The sequence below is a fragment of the Symsagittifera roscoffensis genome, chromosome 6 (assembly GCF_963678635.1).
Source record: "Symsagittifera roscoffensis chromosome 6, txSymRosc1.1, whole genome shotgun sequence".
Taxonomy (NCBI): Eukaryota; Metazoa; Xenacoelomorpha; order Acoela; family Convolutidae; genus Symsagittifera; species Symsagittifera roscoffensis.
Window position 1 is genome coordinate 13250854 of NC_087067.1, and position 20777 is coordinate 13271630.

Below are 20777 nucleotides of genomic sequence, written 5' to 3' on the forward strand. Positions count from 1 at the left end.
CCTGAATTGAATTTAATTAACATCCGAATTCATTCTACTAAGATGAGAATCTAGGAGTTGGGGGAAAGGGTTGATCCATCTTCGATGAAGATGATGATTTTTATCTACAGAACAAAAACAATAATAATTCAATAGGTAGTAGTAGCCCTGTTTTTAGGAGTGACCTCGTGGTCTGGGGATACTGAGACCCAGCCATGAGCTCACTATTTCTGCATGTAATTAAGTTAATTTGAGTGTTTTGACCGAAGCCGAAAGCAGTAACGTTTTTTGTCGACCTATGAACAGCTGAAGGCTTGGGAGGAGATTGTGATCAGCTCCGATGACGAAGAGGCACTATTGAAACAGATCACAGTGTCAAATATATCTGGATCGGGTACCTCGAGGGCGAAGAACACGAGGTGAGCCTGTGGCTCAAAAGGAAATTCTAGAGTCTTGAGTCTTGAGAGGGAGGGGGCTCGAGGGTGAACTCGGATGAAATCTGGGTTCACCAAAAAGAAATTTTAACAAATGAGATATTGTTATTAATATGCTATATCTATTATATAAATCAAAATGCTGCATGACAATTTCCTGATTGAATAAGACAAAAGAAAATTTAAATTACCGGCTTAAAACGAGAATTCATAGGTGCAGGTGTGTGCAGATTTTGACTGCTGTTTAGCGATAGTGTGAGAATTTTATATGGTTGTGAATTTTGGAAGGTAGATAAACTTAAGTCTGCTGCAAACTTCTGTAAATGACCACTGGCACTGTATCTTGAGTGACACTCGGGTTTCTGGGGATTCACTGACAGAGACAGCACGCGATGAGGACATCGATCTTGAGTCCGGGGAGTATGTGCCAGTCGGTCATATCTGCAGGTTTGACCTTGAGGGACACGAAAATACGTGATTTTGGAGTGAAGTTTTAATTTTCAAAATTTTGAATGGAGCCTGTCATGCTCAGTTTTCTCGCACCAGCTGAAAACACAAAATGAAAAATCAGAACGACTGAATTTGCAATTGCGGGAAAACACTTAAGAAAACAGCAGGAAATTGCTATTCGCAATTTCCAGATACAAAATAATACACGAGTAGAGCCGTCTTGTCCTGAAATAGGAAGAGAGATAATCACGAGAAGAGAGAATAACCATTCGAACCGAACCAGAGTGAACCTTCAACGAAAAGGTGGACAACTTGAGTGTCCCAATGGTTCAGACAATAACTCCAATTCTAGAGTCAAAACTTATTTCTGTTATCAAAGATGATTAGTATTGAACTTATCTAGTTATCTTATTTAATTCTCGAGTTGCTTATCAATTTAATTACTCCCTGTGCTTGAGTGCATCAACATGTGAGTCCCTAATTTAATTTTCTCGAGTGTGTTTTATGATTGTTATGTTGAGATAAGGCGAGTTTTAGGTTGATTCATCTGAAATGGATCAAAGTTCCACTGTCCATTAAAAAGTAACTTAACGGATTGTTCCGACCCTGTTTTTAACGACGTTCGTGTATTTTGGGTATTTTGAGACCTAAGTATGGGAACGTTCTTATTTTCTAGAGTGGGGGATATTTTGGTAGTAGCCTTTAAGCTGTAACGGGTTCTAGTCTCATGTCGCAGGCGAACCGAATTGGCTCCGACCGTTCTTGAGGTAGAAAAACACAAGAGATAGTGTCCCTGACTCTTGAGCCAATGGTTATAGGGCCCTATTTTTCTTAAGCCTCATACGTGACCGAAGTAGGCGACTGTTACATAGTGTTTTTATGGCGCTCCTGGGTGTTTTAACGACATCATGACTACGGAGTCGAACCCACTTGACACAGCTCCGGGCCGCATGCCCATTCTAGAGTACCGGTGGTACGGTTCAGCGGGAACTTGTAAACCTTCCGGTTGTACCGTGATAGCTTTTCAAAGAAAACTTGAGAAAACTTCCTGGTACGCTCTCCGAACGAGGCCTAGCTAACCAAGTAAGGGGGGGTAACTAGGGGGACAAAAACACGAGCAAAAAGACAAAAAACGAAACAAAAACAAGAAAAAAATATAGAAAAAGGAACAAAAACCATAAAACAAAAAGACAGTGATTTTGATACCGGATCATTTGGATCAAACCTTTATATTAATTAAATAGTATACCCATACTGTTTTATAAGACCAATCGTTTCGATCAATCTAGCAATTTAAACCAGTGACTTCAATAAGGTGCCCGAGTGGGGGGCGTTGTTAAGGGTTTTCAGATAGATTGCAACCTAGCCGGACCACTAGGAGACTTGACTGGAAGAGGTGACCAGCCGAGTGGGAAAGTGGTTCACAAGGATCGAACCGGACCACTAGAAGACTTGACTGGAAGAGGTGACCAGCCGAGTGGGAAAGTGGTTCAGAAGGACTGAGCTGAACCCACTGGAAACTTGACTGGAAGAGGTGACCAGCCAAGTGGGAAAGTGGTGCTGCTGTCAAGTGCAGAACAGAGACAACCAGCACAGGATCACTACAAGAGGACGCACAGGGGTATTCTCAAGTTGGGCAACGGGTATCGTTAGAAGCCACATTACACTATAGGAGATAAGTGTAAAATTGGTTAAGCGGAGCCCCATTGTTTTGAGGAAGTTTTTACACAAGCAGGCCTGGAAACAGGTCTACGGTTTTCTCTCGAGAGGTTTAGCACCCGGCGCTTAAGGGATTTTTCGACTTAAGAGGGGGGCTAAAGAAGGGGGGAGGTTAGAAGGGGGGCTGGTTAAGTTAGAGGTTAGCGGTTGTAAATTGTAAAAAGGGGGGACACGTTAGAGTAACTAATTGTTCGGCATCGTCGATTTAGTTACATTAGATACTTACACGCGTTGGTTATAAGAAGCGGATATCCAAATTTAAAATCAGGTTAAGGTAGGTACCCTGGTTGGATCGGTAGGGGGGAACGGACATAGACAGTTTTTGTGATACCCTATAAGATCGCTAGCAGGGGGGAGGAAAACGCGTGGCAATCGGGTACCAGACATTTTTTCGGACAAAGATTGACATCGGTCAACCTTGAATTTCAGGAGAATTCATCCATCTGTTTTTGAAATTTTTTCCAGTCTAAATCTTTACGTTTTGGTGAAAACTTGTTGTTGGTATTTTAACGAACAGGTGATCACAAGATACCTGCGGGGAATTTAGGGTTTCAAATAGCCTGAAACATAGAGAGGGAGACAAATACAGGGGGATTAGTATTTGGGTTTTGACCATTAAATTTTACTAGAGCTCAAGTGGTGGTAAAAGGTACAGTGGTTCAATAGTCCCTACAACGAAGAAGAAGAGATCCGATATCCAGACACTTAGTGACAAGTCTTGAGACAGTACCGAAGAAGTCTTGGGACATTGCAGTCTGGGGACAGTCTTGGAGCAACACGGTCTTGGGACAGTCTCGGGACAGAGCAGTCTTGGGACAGTCTTGGGACAGTGCAGCCTTGGGACAGTCTTGGACCAGAGCAGTCTTGGTACGAAACAGTCTTGGGACATTGGTCTTGGGACATTGGTCTTGGGACAGTGGTCTTGGGACATTGGTCTTGGGAGGTGGTCTTGGGACATTGGTCTTGGGACATTGGTCTTAGGACATTGGTCTTGGGACATTGGTCTTGGGACATTGGTCTTGGGACATTGGTCTTGGGACAGTGGTCTTGGGACATTGATCTTGGGACAGTGGTCGTGGGACATTGGTCTTGGGACAGTAGTCTTGGGACATTAGTCTTGGGACAGTAGTCTTGGGACAGTAGTCTCAGTGCAAGGGTCTTGGGACAGTGGTCTTGGGACACTGACAAGAAGTACTGGGACAAAACTGAATAGTCTTGGGACAGTAGAGAGAAAGTCTTGGAACAGCATAAAGAAGGGGGGGTACTAAAAGAGTACTAAGTCAGGTTGAAGTAACCAATTGCAAAATCAAACTTTCTATTCAATCCTAACACATAGAAATTTCATAAGCTCAGAAAAAGTTGTTTTTAGCAAATTGTAAAATTCTTTTTACAAAATTTTGTCAAAAGAGGTTTTAACCTTAGAGTAGAATTTTGTAGATAGTAATACTGTTAATAGGAACAATTATAAATAATGAGGCGTAGCAGGGTACCGGTAGCTGAAAGAAGATCTACCGAGGCGAAGACAAAGTATAATTCGTCGCTACGTAAAACAACATCAATGGGTCCGAAGGTAACAAAGAAGAACTTTTCAGTTAGTATGGTCAACACGAGGAGTACTACGGAGAACAGAGCAAAAGTGGGCACGGAAGGGGAACGAGTAGAACCCACCATCGAGATTGAACTAGAGACACCGGATCAAAGTGCAGATGATGTGGGAAAGAAAACGACAGAGTCAACTCCGATGCCCAATGCGGAAGAACCTAATCCGAAGCCCATGGAGTTCTCACCAATAGACAACGTGGAAGACACAACAGGCAACACGCCAGAAACGGTGAAGGATGAATCTCAAAAGAGAACGTCTTTTACTGAAAGGTTGGCGATGATGGTCGGAATGAAATCGAGAGACGCAGCAGTGGAGGAGACGAAAGCCGAGAAAAGCAAAACATTCGGAACAGTATCCACGAGAACGACAGAGACCGACCAAAACGAGGATCAGAAAAAACCGGGACCAGCGACCGACTACAGGACAACAACGGACCATGGAACAACTACTCTTGAGCTAAGCGATTTGATGGCGAAGCTAGATCAGATAGACGAGAAAAACTGAAGCACAGCGAGGAGGATAGAAATGTGATACGGAAGGAAATGAGAAACAACAAACATGAGTACCTGGACAACTATTTCCATCTAGCGAGAGCAACGGAGGAAAAGCTTCAGCAGATGTCTGACAAAGTAGAAACCACTGATGGAGAGCGAGACAAGAACATCAGAAAATACATGCTAGAAGTGAAGCAACGATATGACGCAGTGAATAGCCAGTTGGGGAGTTTGGAAACGAGAATGGATACGATGAGTAGGGACCAGGCTGAAAGCTCAAGTGCTATACAGACAAAGTTAGACGCAATCTTGAGGAATTCAACACCACAAGACAGGCCTGCGGCAGAGCGGACACAAGGTAATAGAGTTGACTTCGTGGAACCACAAAGGAACAAACGACAGTCAACACCGTTACCAATAACCCGTGAGGCCGCAAGTACGGCACCGGTGGGGGCCAAGGCTATTATAAAAAATGGAACAGCGAACACAACAAGTGGTCCAGGAGACTCCACGACTCAGAACAACGTGGGACCGGATGCCATGACATGGGCAAGTACCTGGGAAATGATGAACAGGACACTAGAGGCCTTCGCTACAAGGAACACCGACTCGAGTGACAGAGGAAGCAACAAATCCAGGAAAACTTTCAAGAAACCAAAAGAATTCAAAGATGGATGCATTGACACTTGGGTAGAATTCATGAGGTTGCATTTGGAACAAGACAACTTGAACGATGAGAGGCAGGCATGCACAGCGATACTGAGCAATCTGGAAGGCACGGCATTGAAATGCGTGGTTGCGAAGAAGGAAGAGGAACGCGACACAGCGGACAAAATCTTTGAAATATTGTTAAATAGATTCGGCTCAGGCATGAAGGGTCATCAAGCGATGATGCGATTTGAAAACAGAAGACAAAGGGACGATGAATCGATAGACAGGTTCCTAGATGATCTTGAGAGCTTGAGAAGAAGGAGTGACCCGGAGGAATCTACCAATTGAAGGAACTTCAGCATCGCCTCAAAGTTCATTGATGGGAAAAAGAGTGATGACTTGAGAACGATGTTAGCAACATACTATACATTGTCGAAAGACAGTGCACCAACTCCAGAAGAGATGAGACAGAAGTCAAGAGAATACATGCTAATGAAACTCAAGAAATACTCGTACTCAGACAACAGGAATACGCAAGGGGGGAGTCAGCCACAAAGGTCGTCATGGTACAAGCCCAGAGATGACATGGACAAACGCAGATCATGCGCTAACTGCGGGTCAACTGATCATCATGTGGCGGATTGCACGACATACAAACATGGCATGAAGAGTTTGGGATATGCACCCGATGAGGAAGATATGAGCCAGATGGAAGAACACGAGTTCTATAGTGGCTTGATCATCAAAATAGGTGCAAGATGCTTCTTCTGCAACCAAGAGGGGCACTTCAGGATGGACTGTCCGTTGTTTTGGGAAGCGGTTAAGAATCAGAGTCATCCAAAACACAAGTTGGCGCTAGCAGCGGTACAGAACCAGAGAAACAGACAAGGTGAATTTGAGACGAAAAACCTAGAAAAACCAAGTGCGGAGCTACCGACGAAAACAGTGAAAGCTGTAACACAATTTAATAGTGCAATAGAGGCCACGGCAAAGAACGCCCTAGAAATAAATTATGAGAAGGCGGCAGCGGAGGCTATCAACAGCGGCAGCGGCTGAAGCAAGAAATCGAAAGACAGAAAATGAACGAAGCATTAAGTTGCTCACAAACAATACCAGAAGCTGCTGAGGGGTCGACAAAAAATGGAAACTGCAACACTGTAAATATGGTTACAGGAAAGCCATTTGGCATAACAAAGATTGGGGCAAGAAAAATGTCAATAATCACTGTGGGCGGCCATGAAGTAACGAGAAACTTGAGCGAACCAAGTGACCAGACAATAATGCACATTGATGTGTACGCAGATTACTTGAGTTGTATAAGCCCACAAACGACTTCTAGAGCATTGAGGGCACTACTCACGAGAGGGGGTAGCAAGTCGGTACGTGTTGATAACAGTTACACAGAAGCTTATGGTCCAATAAAGTAAATATAGATGGAATCAACATCTATACGAAAACAATGATAACATGTGATGAAGATCTAATTGGGCAAATCTACGTGGGAAAAGAAGAGTTGAAAGTGAGATCGATTGGACACTGCGCCATGCTTGAGGAAGATGCAATGCACATCGGGACAGAGGCAGATGTGACAGCACATGTGATTGACATAAGTGGTAAGAAGACTCAGTTACGTGGGTTACTTGATACGGTAGCAGTCGTGAGTGTCATACCAATCGAAACTTGGGAACGAATGGGCTTCAACAAAGATGATTTGATAGATTCAAGAATACGGTTGTCAGCTGCAAACAAAGGGGCCCTGCGGGTGTTGGGCAGAACGCCGATAATAGCCCTCAATCTGGGGGAACGTAACCTGTGGATGAGCTTTCTTGTGTTAGAAACCTAGATGAGTCTGACCAATTTATTTTAGGCAGAGACTTCATCAGGAACTTTGATGTAGCGATTGATCTAAACAACGCAATGTTCAGGATACGGAACCCGGATAGGAGGTACGCAATCAAACCGGTAAATTTAATAATGGCAAATGAAACCAAAGCACCGGTATTCTTGAGTAGGAGGGTGAGGCTAAAGGCGAACGAGGCGGCGATCGTAAGCTTACGAATGAAAAATTACAATGAACTAAGTGACAACAAGCAGGTATGCATAGTCCCAAATCCAAATAGTCAAAGTGCTGGGGATGTTTTAGGAAGATCCTTCTCGATCACAAAGAGCGGTCTCTGCGTGAGTGTCTTGTTGAATACCCTTGACATACCAATCACGATACAGAGGGGGAGGAAACTGGGATATGCTTTACCTGTAAAAACTCGATATGAAATGACTGAAAACCATAAAAAAAATGAAGTTGTTGATTGTCCCAATCATAGGGACAAAATTTGTATCTTGAGACGATTGACGAAAATAAAAGATTCATCAGGTCTTGTGAAGTCACTTAAGTCAGAGACAGACGATGGACTATCGAGCTGTTCGAATTTCCCGGAACGGCCCACACTAGATGAAATACAGAGTGATAAACCGGTCTTACCGGAAATTGAACACTTAAGAGGCAAGTTAACGGACGAACAGATCGAAGCCATCAAGGACGTATTAGAACGGAACGAGGAAGTTTTTTTCAAGACATAAGGCAGAGATTGGGTGTTGTAATTTTGTTGAGCATGAAATAGAACTCGTAGAAAACGCAATACCGCACAGGGAGGGGGCGAGGCGCATGACCCCACACAAATCGGATGCGTGTAGAAAGGAAATTGAAACGCTACTAGAGTATGACACGATAGAACCATCCATATCACCGTGGGCGTGTGGAGTAGTGATAGCCAAGAAGAAAGGAGACCAGTTGAGGTTTTGTTGTGACTTTCGATACCTGAACTCCGTCACGGTGAAGGATGCCTATCCCATACCTAGGATTGATGAGAGTCTCTCGAAGTTAGGTGAAGCAACATTTTTTACGACTCTTGGTTTAGGCTCGGCCTGTTGGCAGGTACCACTCAGGAAACAGGACAGGGACAAGACAGGGTTTGCCTGCGAGTTGGGTCTGTTTCAATGGAAACGGATGCCGTTTGGACTTTGCAATGCCACTGCCACGTTTCAGCGGCTGATGGCACACGCGCTGATAGGCGTGACGAAAAAGTACGGCAATCTGGTAATGTGCTACGTGGATGACGTGGTAATAGCGACACCCACACTAGAGGACCACATTGAGAGACTTGACGAAGTATTTGCGTGTATGAAGAGGTCGGGGCTGAAGTGCAAACCATCAAAGTGTGTGATACTCAAGGACTCGATAAAATACTTGGGCAGGATGGTGGACAAACACGGCATCAGACCAGATCCAGACGCAGTAGAAGCAGTTCTAACTTGGAAATCGCCGAAAACGGAAAACCAATTGATGAGCTTCCTGGGTTTTGCAAATTAATACAGAGAATTCGTAAAAGGCTATGCAGACAAGGTTTATCCGATGCAACAGTTAATGAGGCACAGGGGCAAGAAGTTCACGTGGAACAACGCAGCGGAGGTGTCATTCCAGAGAATAAAGAAAGAGTTGTGCGAGGCACCAGTACTAGGGATGCCAACAGAGAAAGGGATGTACGTGCTGGATAAGGACGCGTCGGTAGTAGCGATATCGGGAATACTCCACCAGGAACAAGAGTGGAACGGGAAGACAGTCTTGAGACTAATAGCGTACCGGAGCAAAGTCCTAAGTGACACGGAAATGAAGTACGGAGCACCGAACGCAGAGATGTTCGCGGTGGTGACCTTTGTCGAGAAATATAGGGCATACCTAAGCAGCGAGCCATTCAAGCTGCGGGTCGACAACAGGGCACTAAGCTGGCTGAAGACGTACTCAATGGACCAAAGTTACATTGGGAGGTGGATAGTTCGCCTGGACGGATACGATATGATAATTGAGCATAGAACACGAGACAAATATCAAAATGCTGACAGCTTGATCAAGAAGACGGAGTTCTACGAGAGACAAGAACAGAGGGAGGCAGATAGACCTGGGATCAAAGATGGCTTCTCCTTCATGGACAAGGAAACGTATGACAGTCTTCCTCTCACAAGATGGTTGGACAAATCAGGCAAACCAATAGAAGATCACCCCGAATTACCAAAAAATACTACGAAAGAAACAATCTTGAAAAAGAACCGAGGGATGCCGATAGGAATAATGCTCAAGTCAAAGATCGTGAGGGAGACGCTCAAAGCAAAAGGCTACGATCTTAACCAGGTAGAGAAGGGGGAAGCACAAATAGACGATGACTTAAAGAGGTTACTCGAGAAACTAGCAGATGATAAGCCCGTGATTCAAGAAAACTGTAAGGAGGAACCTGAGGTCACAATACTGCGAAAGAGCGGGACAGCTAGTGATGGAAATACCTCGAAGGTGACTAACCTTGATGGGAAGGAAGTGGTGCAGTCACTGGTTGAAAAGATCCCAGCCGACTTACTTGAACAGACTAGAGTTAGGAAAAAGAGAGTGGAGTCCAAGGAAGAAGCTGAATACCTTGGACTAGGTCAAGAGTCCGGGGAGCGGTCCACGTCTACGGAGGAAGAAAACACTGAAGGAGAAAATTTGTCCGGGGAGTGTGAAATGTGGGATGAGGACTCGGAAGCGAGCAGTGACAATCAAGATATGATATTGGCAGAAGAAAAGACTAGACACCGCGACAGGGAATTACAAACAGATCCGTTCTCAGGGACCTTCAACTTGGACGTGCAGGAATTACGAGGAGGTGAAGAACTTGAAAGGATTGCAGTTTCGAGGAAGCCATTCAGGGAACTATCATGCAACTCAAATGTGAGAACAAATCTGGTGCCAGAAGATGACATGAAGATAGTAAAGAGGATAGTATGCGTGAAGCTGGATGACGATGTCCACAACCCTGGGGAGATGAATGGGCAGATCATGGCGCTGAAGGAACATGTCAAGGCGAGATATAGGCTGTCGGACCTGATAAGAGCCCAGAAGAATGACAAGATGACAAGTAATTTCTCCAAATGGATCCGAATGGGGTCCAAGGAGAAGGGGGAACTTGAAGAAGACAGCTACAAGATCCTGAGCCAGTTCTACAAAGAGAGGAAAGAGTTACTCTATCACACGGCTGACGGGGTGGTAGCATGCAAGAGAAAAGACGACGAGTAGATACTACACAAGCACAACCTCATCATATTACCACAACTCTATCAGACAGAGGTGCTGTTCAGATCGCATGACCAAATGGGGCACCAGGGGATAGACAAGGTGCAACAAAGAATACTTCACAGGTTCGATTGGCCAGGATTGAGGAAAGCCTGTGAGAGGTGGGTGAATGCATGCCTGGCATGCTTGCAAGTGAAAGACCCAAGGAAGATGAAGTTCCCACTCAAGTCGGTGGAAAGCTCGGAATTTAATGAAGTGGTGCAGATAGACCATCAGAAGATCTGTATGACGGAGTCGGGATATAACCAGATACTGGTTATAATTGATCACTTCACAAAGCTGGCAGAAGCGGTGCCGTGTCAAACAGCTTCGGCAGAGGAGACTTGTGACCACTTGATAACCCATTGGATATCAAGGTATGGTTGTCCAATGACTTTTCAGTCAGACAACGGCAAGGCCTTTGTGGGGGACTTGACTAAGGAATTAATGAAGAGGTCACACATTGCTCAAGCACACTCAACGCCTTACCATCCTCAGACCAACGGGCTGGTAGAGAGACAGAATAGAACGTTGGTGAACATGCTGAGGGTATACTGCTCCAGATACATGACGGACTGGGATAAATATCTGCCGCAAGTCGTAGGGGCATACAACATTACTCAACACTCAACGACGGGAATCAGTCCATTCATGATGTTGACAGGCAAAGAGAGAGCGATGCCCCTGACGTTCTTTTACCCGGAGTATGAAGGGAAGAGGACGTCGCCTCAAGCTTACGTGAAAGAAGCGATCAGGAGACAGCAGGAAATAAACGAGCTATGCAGGAGGAACACTGCGCAGGCACAAATGAGACAGCGCAAGAAATAGGATGAAAAGATATTACAGGCGAAGCCATATGAAGTGGGCCAGTATGTGGGGGTTTTCCAGAATGTTATACCGCCGAAAGGGACGAAGAAACTACTCAAGAAATGGAGAAGACCATTCATGATAACTGAAGTACATCAACAAGGACGGTTCTACCGCTTGAGTACTGGGCGAGCAGCACATTATGAGAACCTGAAGCCTCATGTCCCATCCCCAGAGGACTGGTGTATACCAAAGGACATGGAGGGACTAGAGTACCTACTGGTTGAACCAGCATGTGAAGTGAACGAAAAAGGCACCAGAGATAAGAATGATGGCAATGAGAACTTGAGTTTGAATGACAATGAAAAAATAGACGCGGACTCTGAAGCGGAATCTTATTTGGAAGAAGATTGAAACGATCAGGAGCAAGGTGAGGTGCCGAAGTGGACTGAACCAGACTTGTCAATACCAGCGGGGACAAGGAGTGGCAATCGCAAACGCACAGGCATGAGGTACAACAGGTATGGGGACAATTTCCTGATCGACAAGATACAGCCCGATGACCTAGGCAAAGAACTAATAAGTGTGGGCGAGCTGGCGGCAGATGGTGAATGGCAGATCATCGATGATAATGAACACTACCCACAGGAAGACTACTCGACACCGGAACAGGAGACGGATTTAGAACAGAGCGAGATAGAGAGGAGGGAGAATACGAACCTGAGGATATTAGAATGGATGCGCGATGTCAAGAACGGAAGCGAGGAAAGACAGAGCATACAGCAAGTTGACATATCAGCGGGGAAGTACATGAAAACGGAGAATCCTCTTTTCGGCTGGACGGCAACAGACAGCCCGCTCGATATTCCGCCAGAGAATTCAGACCCAGCATCATCGACGGGGACGTCGATAAATATTTTTGTCCGGGGAGTGGGGGTAGGACTTACCCACACCGAAAATTTAATGATAAAGAAACTCAGAGAAGTGAGAGAAACGTGCGGACTGGAACTGGAAGGGGAGGAGGCCGAGCCTACCATAGGACGGAATTTCAAAACGAAGTTTGAAATACCAAACGAATACTCAGAAAATATCCTGATAACGGATAGTGACTTCATTCTGTCAGACAGGACTAGCGCAATCTGTATCACCGCGGACATGAGTTTCAAATCAAGACTGGAGGCTGACTTCAAGAGAGAGTACCAGAGCGTGGAGTTTCTGTTTAGACAGAGACCGGGACTGGGAGGAATGGCCGCACTTCCACCATCAGTAGCACAAGTCCCGGGCAAATACCTGTGCTTCCTAGTGACGAGGTTCAATGACAGGAACATGATCGATCCCGAACACGTGATGTTGGCACTAACAAGACTACGAGACTTCATGATTGAAAGAGGGATAACGGAGGTCTCAATGCCGGTGTATGACCCAAACAGGGGGAAATTGAGCCCAAGGGAATTGTACGCTATCCTACACGTGGTCTTCGCAGAAACTGAGATAATGGTGCATCTTCACAAGAAATACTACTTGAGCATCGCCTGAGTCGGGTACACGGGGGTCTCGAGTTGGGCATGAGGGATGAATCTCGAGTTAGGTGTGGGGATACAAAACAGGTAAAGAATCTTAGAGGTGATTGGCGTGACAATTAATATTTTAAATGATTGATGGTGCTAAAACATAAAATGAATCTGCATGTTTTTAGAAAATTTCCAATTGAACTATTTTAGTAGGACGAAAAGGAAAGGGTTTTAGCTATAGTAGTGAAGTGGGTTTTTAGGTTAGGAACACAGCCGGTTGGTCTAAAAATCGGGTGTTGTTTTCAGATTGATTTGGTAAGGTCAAATTGACTACCCAACTGTATTCAATTGAAGAAAGGAAACGCAAATTGAACGACGCTTCAAGAAGTAAACTCAAGTTGCTCAAGTAAACTCAAGAAAACTCAAGTTGCTCAGGTAAAACTCGCGTTGCTCAGGTAAAACTCAAGTTGCTCAGGTGAAACTCAAGTTGCTAAAACTCAAGATCATCTGGAAATTACAGAAATGGCAGATCGATTCTGGAAGTCAATGCCATCGGCTTTGAAAAAACCCACACTTGATGAGTTGTACAGACGTCTGAGGGACCTGGATTACACTCAAGTGGATGAGAGAGTGGCAGTGATGCTGAATGCCATCTTCCAGTTGGAGGAACAGGGCGAGTGCCGGGAATCTGCGACAGAAGCGGTTTTGATGGTGGGCTACACCACCGATGGAATATCCAACCAAGAGCAAAGCAGGTGGCTGTCCTGGAACGTGGATGGAGCAATAAGGGGGTTCAACTTGGCAAGGAACCCTGGCTTGAGTAACAATACTGAGTATGGTGCAGGGGAGTTCCCACTGCCGGTCAGACCATCAGTCAGATCCACGGGCCAGAGCACGAGTAAGACACCATCGATGACACGGGCGCAGCAAACGGGGGAAGCCTATCCAGACGTTAGTATCATGAAGAGAGAGCTTGAGAGGACTCAGCGGGAGAGGAACAAGGCAAACATCGACCGGGATCAAGCGAAGCTCGAGAGAGATCAGGCGAAACTTGAGAGAGGTCAGGCGCGGAGGGAACTGGATATGTTGAGAGCTGAACAGCAACAGGCAGAAAGAGTGCGAGAGAATGCCGCGAATTGTGAGCAGCTGAAGCCGGAGCTTGAAAGGATCCAGCAACGACAACGCGAGCTTGACATGCAGAAAGGGGCTAGGCCCAAAGAGCGGGTGGTGACCGGTTCAAGACCAGAGTCACGTATGGAGGTGGATGAAGCTCCTAGATCGAAGGGACGATTTAACCTCGATCGCGCTGCTCAAGAACATATGAACGAGGGGTTGGAGGTGTGGATACCAACTGAATCAGCGTCCTCCCTGCGTGGTCTAGAGACACAAGTAATACGCCCGTTGATGGACGTCGCGCTGCCTGGATATACACCGAGTTCGACCCCGAGTAGTAGTCAGGTGAGTGGTAGCTCGTCACGACTGAAAGAGTTGCACGAGCGGCTACAGCTAAGGAGTCGTGAGAGTCCAGCAAGAGTGGAGCTACCTTCGACGTGGGGAGAGCAACCTGTCAGGAGTGTGGTGATCTCAAGTTACAAGAAGAATACGGAAGGCAGATACCACCGGCACAATCGGATGGACTGGAGCACGGCGCAGAGAGACAGGAGAGATTGCTTCCATGACGCGCCTTGGTGGAATACCTCACGCAGCCACGTTTGCCTGAGGGGGCGGTCCACCTGATCATAGGGGACAGCTTGTTGCGGGTGCTGACCCGGTTTCAGTCCCATTGGCAAACGGGGATCTTGAGTTTCGCTGGACGAATGACGTGTCTAGGGGGGAAGCAAGGAAGGTGACGAGGCTGCACGACAAGATGAGCTGCATTCTTGAGGAATTGCGGATTCAAATGGATCCGGCCATTCCTTACAACATGAAAGCGGACCAACATGCAATGGAGATGAATACAAAAGTGCGAAACCTGGACGAAATAATCAGGCAGATACACCAAAGGAGCGTCCTCCCCGTTGGGCTGTTGGACGTGGCCGAGCAAATGGAGCTATCTGCTTTCCCTGACGATGCGTCTTCGGATGTGATTCAGAGGGGTGGATTCAGCTGGCCAAAACCTTGACAGTTTATGACAGGGCAGACCCAGCCGCTGCGAGGGTGGTCATCGTGGCGGGATCGGATTTTGAGGGAACGTCTCCCAAGTTATTTTGGCCGGCAACTCTGGTATATTCACTGCCGGGATCGGAGCTAAGCCAGATGTTAACCCTGGTGGTGGCAATAAAATCGGAGATGCCTTGCGAGCCTGAGCTACTACTGTTTGCAGGGATGAATGATCACTTGCATGCGACAGGGTTTCTTGAGCAGCTCAAGGGTGATGAACCGGCACCGAAGAAGATCTGGGAAGCCATCCAGACATTATTTGCAGCCATGAATGAAGTACAAGAGAACGTTGCCTCACGATTTGGCTCCAAGACAAAAGTAGCGTTCACGACGTCTCCCGGGTACGCGAGCATGCCTCCCGCTCTGCAATTTGTATATGCGATCTTGATCTTGATAGCAGAAGGGAATGGGTGGCGTATTCTGATGGCAGCTCCCAATCGGGAGCTGGAACCTACGAACTTGAGACTTCGCAGATCAGAACTGGCGGCGGCGTGGGCGGATGTGTCCCACGCGTTGAGGGGCTTCTACGAGTTGGCTGACATCCTCATTGTATTGGACGAGGTCCTCTTGCTAGATATATCCAACTTCGCTAGGCAACTCAAGCTCAGTCCGATTATAGGGGATGATCATCCAGTGGTGACTCACCTGACGGCCAGTCTGTGGTTTCGAAGTATGGAGTTGACCATCACTAGCTCCACCAGTAAACCTAGAGGGCCGAGAAACGAAAGGAAAAACGTTGCTGCAGCGGAGAAGCAGCTGGAGTCGATGGTGTATCGACTGACACAAGAGAGAGGCAGGTGGCCCTTCCTGACACCAAGGCTGGAGAACACCACGGACAAGACAAGAGTAGATGCCCCACCTCTGGTGAAGCAGGTCTGGGATGTGGAAGAAATCAAGTCGTTGGGACTACCCGAGCATCAACAAAAAGTGACCATCTTGGTGGTGAGCACAATGCTGGCTCTACGATGGATGGAAGAAAATATAGCAAAGTATCGGGAATCGAAGGCGCCAACAGCAGAGTCGATTCACGCGATAGATTACAGCAGGAGACTTGAGTTGTTCGAGACCGCATGCAAGGTATTCGCCATACCAATGGAAGTCAGACACATGTGGAGCCGCTTGAGATTCTTTCCTTGGTTTCGCGCGACGTTAACGTCCTGGTTATACGTGGTGACGAAGGATCATATGAGGAAACATCAAAAGGAATATCGACAGTTCCAGGCCGAGATAGGACCAGATGCCTTCAAGAGACCTCTGCTGACCCATCGAAATTAGATCACGACGGGGTGGAAAAGAGTGGGTAGAGTATCCAGAAACGACACTAGAGCGAGGGAGTCGATACTAGAAGAGGACCTGGCGAAAAATGTGAGCCTGAGTCTTCACAATTCCTTCTGTTTGAACCGCGAACCGAAGGTGAAGAGCTTACCGAATCAAGTGAAGAGATTGCAAGAGCAAAGGGAGTGGATGCGATCCTATGAACAGCTGAAGGCTTGGGAGGAGATTGTGATCAGCTCCGATGACGAAGAGGCACTATTGAAACAGATCACAGTGTCAAATATATCTGGATCGGGTACCTCGAGGGCGAAGAACACGAGGTGAGCCTGTGGCTCAAAAGGAAATTCTAGAGTCTTGAGTCTTGAGAAGGAGGGGGCTCGAGGGTGAACTCGGATGAAATCTGGGTTCACCAAAAAGAAATTTTAACAAATGAGATATTGTTATTAATATGCTATATCTATTATATAAATCAACATGCTGCATGACAATTTCCTGATTGAATAGGACAAAAGAAATTTTAAATTACCGGCTTAAAAAGCGAGAATTCATAGGTGCAGGTGTGTGCAGATTTTGATTGCTGTTTAGCGATAGTGTGAGAATTTTATATGGTTGTGAATTTTGGAAGGTAGATAAACTTAAGTCTGCTGCAAACTTCTGTAAATGACCACTGGCACTGTATCTTGAGTGACACTCGGGTTTCTGGGGATTCACTGACAGAGACAGCACGCGATGAGGACATCGATCTTGAGTCCGGGGAGTATGTGCCAGTCGGTCATATCTGCAGGTTTGACCTTGAGGGACACGAAAATACGTGATTTTGGAGTGAAGTTTTAATTTTCAAAATTTCGAATGGAGCCTGTCATGCTCAGTTTTCTCGCACCAACTGATAACACAAAGTGAAAAATCAGAACGACTGAATTTGCAATTGCGGGAAAACACTTAAGAAAACAGCAGGAAATTGCTATTCGCAATTTCCAGATACAAAATAATACACGAGTAGAGCCGTCTTGTCCTGAAATAGGAAGAGAGATAATCACGAGAAGAGAGAATAACCATTCGAACCGAACCAGAGTGAACCTTCAACGAAACGGTGGACAACTTGAGTGTCCCAATGGTTCAGACAATAACTCCAATTCTAGAGTCAAAACTTATTTCTGTTATCAAAACTGATTAGTATTGAACTTATCTAGTTATCTTATTTAATTCTCGAGTTGCTTATCAATTTAATTACTCCCTGTGCTTGAGTGCATCAACATGTGAGTCCCTAATTTAATTTTCTCGAGTGTGTTTTATGATTGTTATGTTGAGATAAGGCGAGTTTTAGGTTGATTCATCTGAAATGGATCAAAGTTCCACTGTCCAATAAAAAGTAACTTAACGGATTGTTCCGACCCTGTTTTTAACGACGTTCGTGTATTTTGGGTATTTTGAGACCTAAGTATGGGAACGTTCTTATTTTCTAGAGTGGGGGGATATTTTGGTAGTAGCCTTTAAGCTGTAACGGGTTCTAGTCTCATGTCGCAGGCGAACCGAATTGGCTCCGACCGTTCTTGAGGTAGAAAAACACAAGAGATAGTGTCCCTGACTCTTGAGCCAATGGTTATAGGGCCTATTTTTCTTAAGCCTCATATGTGACCGAAGTAGGCGACTGTTACAAATCTCTCATTTTCCTTTTACCGCATAGGGCTATCAGAGCGGACCTGATGACGGTAAAACTCAGGCGCTTTCTTATATAGTTCTTATTATCAGCGTGAGAGCAGCCATTCTTAGAGCAAAGTTTCTCAGCTAGAACAGTACAAAAGTGATCGGCCTCTTTCTTCACCCATTGCTCCATTAGTAGCAAAGACAAGGGGGTGAAACTGGCATGCTCCACTTGCTGAACCCGTTCTAGGTATGCAGATTTCTTCATCTTCTCGTGGTCGACAAGAATTGTTTTAACTGGCTTACCACGGTTCGATGGTGAGTTGATGTGGGTCACTCTGACGTCGTACATCGATTTTTGCATTGGCGTCCAGAAAGACCTGCACGCGATATCGAGACGAGCGCCTTCTTCAATGTTTCCCCGAATAGTAATTTATTCCTCATCGGTCAGGGAAATTAGCGGAGGCTCAATGCTTACATCTTTACATAAACTATCAAGAACATCAGCAAAGAGATCCCGGACGCAGTTATGGCGCATAATCACAAAGCCACCTAGCTTACAACTTAATGAGTGGTCAATGCTGTTATTTTGTCCACATTCACACTTCGTGGCCATGTTGACAAGTGGCCACTCATATCGCAAATTCAGACAATCTCTGATTTCGTCACGGTTAAAATAGAAACCGTGTTCTCTGGACGGCATGCAGGACAGCCAAGTTGATGTTCCCTTTGGCTGGAGCACCTCCAAGGCTCTCCTTAGAGACGGCGTGGCTTCTTGCAATATTAGATTCAATTCTGACTTAGCGTGTTCTTCGTTCCGTTTTCTGATGGCTTTGCGCTCTTCTGTGCAATGCCAGAGTGGTAGCTCGCATTTCTCGATAACAGCGCTCGTTAATCTCGTGCACAACTGTTTCGAATTCTCGTGCTCTCGTTCCGCTCGCGTAGTGGGTATGAAAACGCCTAGACCTCCTATTTTACAGGGCAAACCTAAATCTCTGCGCTCAAAGTCAGTGATAGTTCTGCCCATAATCTTTTCTAGGAAATAACGTATGTGGACCTCTAGTTTCGTTAAACCGTCGTCGATGCCGGGAATGGTGCGCATGGCGAACGAACACTTGCTCTGCATGACTTTAACATCCACAGCATAAGAAAGATGTGGTTCGCGAGTCGCCATTTTGCTTAACTTATCGATCTGTATGACCCACTCCTCAATCAGTTTCCCAACGTATTGCTGTTTAAACTGTGCCGAACCTAATGTTCCCCCGAGATATCGGTAGCCCTCCGTGGTAATGTTAACTTTTGAACTCGCGAAAAGGTCTTCAGCTACTTTCTTGGACGTTTCATCTTTTAACATCAGCCAGCACTTGTCTGGTCTCGGGTAGTATCCATATCTAGGGCCCAGTGACAACAATGACTCCCACCAGCTTTTCACATGTTGCAGCTTCCCGATCGAGGCGGCGTCGTCAGCAAACCATGGTTGATGGCAGACGTGGGCTTTCAGACGGTCAATCAGAGGCTTAATACTAACCGCATAAAAAGCCATGGCAAGATTATCGCCTTGTGTCGTTCCTTCACGAGAAGTGATTTCCATTCCGTTATTAAGTATGAGGCGCGCCGGTCTTCGATAGGTGTTGATAATGTAGCGCGAAATTTTAGGGCATAGCAGCTGTATATTGTAGAGGGCCGTTTTACGATTGAGACTATTGAAGGCGTTGGTTGCATCCACAAGCTTTCACTAGAGGTTCAATAGAGAAGCCACGTTTATCTTTCAAAAAATCTGGATATCAATCTTTATTTAAAGAAAAAAGTTTGAAAACATGAAAAAGACAAACTTCAAGCAAAAACTAACTGTGAAAAAACCCGCAACATTTAGTTCGATAGAAAAAAAAAACACAAACGATTATTTAAATTAGCGTTGAATTAGTATAGTAACAGAGTAGAATTAAAATTAGTCCATAGTCCAATTAATTATTCAAATACACTTTAAAAATAATCAAATTATCAAAATTGGGATGAAATAAGTAAATAAATGAAATCATCAAATGTGCCAGTCAGTCATAGTTGGACGTTTAGTCTTGATTTTGGGGTGAAATGCAATTTTTCAAAAATTCGAATTGAGCATGTCATGCTCAAGTTTCTCGCGACAACTGAAAATACAAGAAAATAAGATCAGAAGAACCGAAGTACAATAGCGGGAAAGCCGTCAAAAAATAGCGGGGGGAAACTGCTATTCGCAATTTTGAATACATAATTCGAACAAGAGTAGAGCTGTCTTATTCTTGGCAGAAGAGGGAAAGTGATAGCCAGTGGAGAAGAGCAAAATTAGAGTGGTCCAGATCCAAAACTTGTTGCTTGAGTCAAAACTTGTTTATTTCAAACTTTTTGAATTAAACTTAAGGATCTTTGATCATTTTGTACGGATAGTTTAGAATTTTTAAAACCTGAAGATGAACGAAAATGTGCGAAAACGTTTGTTTGAATTTACAATTTTAACGCATTCTCAAAATATTTAGATGTAAAATTTTGAAAGCATCACGGCGTTGAGACAATTCAAACAAGGAGACGTAATTTAAAAAAAATTTTCCCTTGTTTTAGTGGAGAAATCTTTTTAGTTGAAATTTTTTTTATATTTTACTATGTTAGAATTGAAATGGTCTACATTGTAGCGGCTAGCTTCCTCTACCACAGCCTGGAACAACTTAGCAACCCGGAAAAAGAAGAATTTCTGCCCAAAATTTTGGCTATTCCGGGACTTTCTTTAAACCCGAACACCACGAACCCACAGAAGAACCTCGCAAGCCTACTCTGCAGGGCACCTCTAACAAAAAACGTCAAGTGGTGGTATGGCACAACATCATCAATAATTCTATCAACAGCCACCGCAAAAACAGTTACAGAGCTTGCACTGTAGAGGAATTG

General features: G+C 45.2%; 1 protein-coding gene across 1 annotated transcript in view; it reads right to left on the reverse strand.

The window, feature by feature from the left end:
- LOC134848132 (terminal uridylyltransferase 4-like) overlaps positions 1-20777 on the reverse strand; it is a 438124-nt gene that overhangs the window by 53299 nt on the left and 364048 nt on the right. The gene's annotated exons all lie outside the window — the stretch shown is intronic.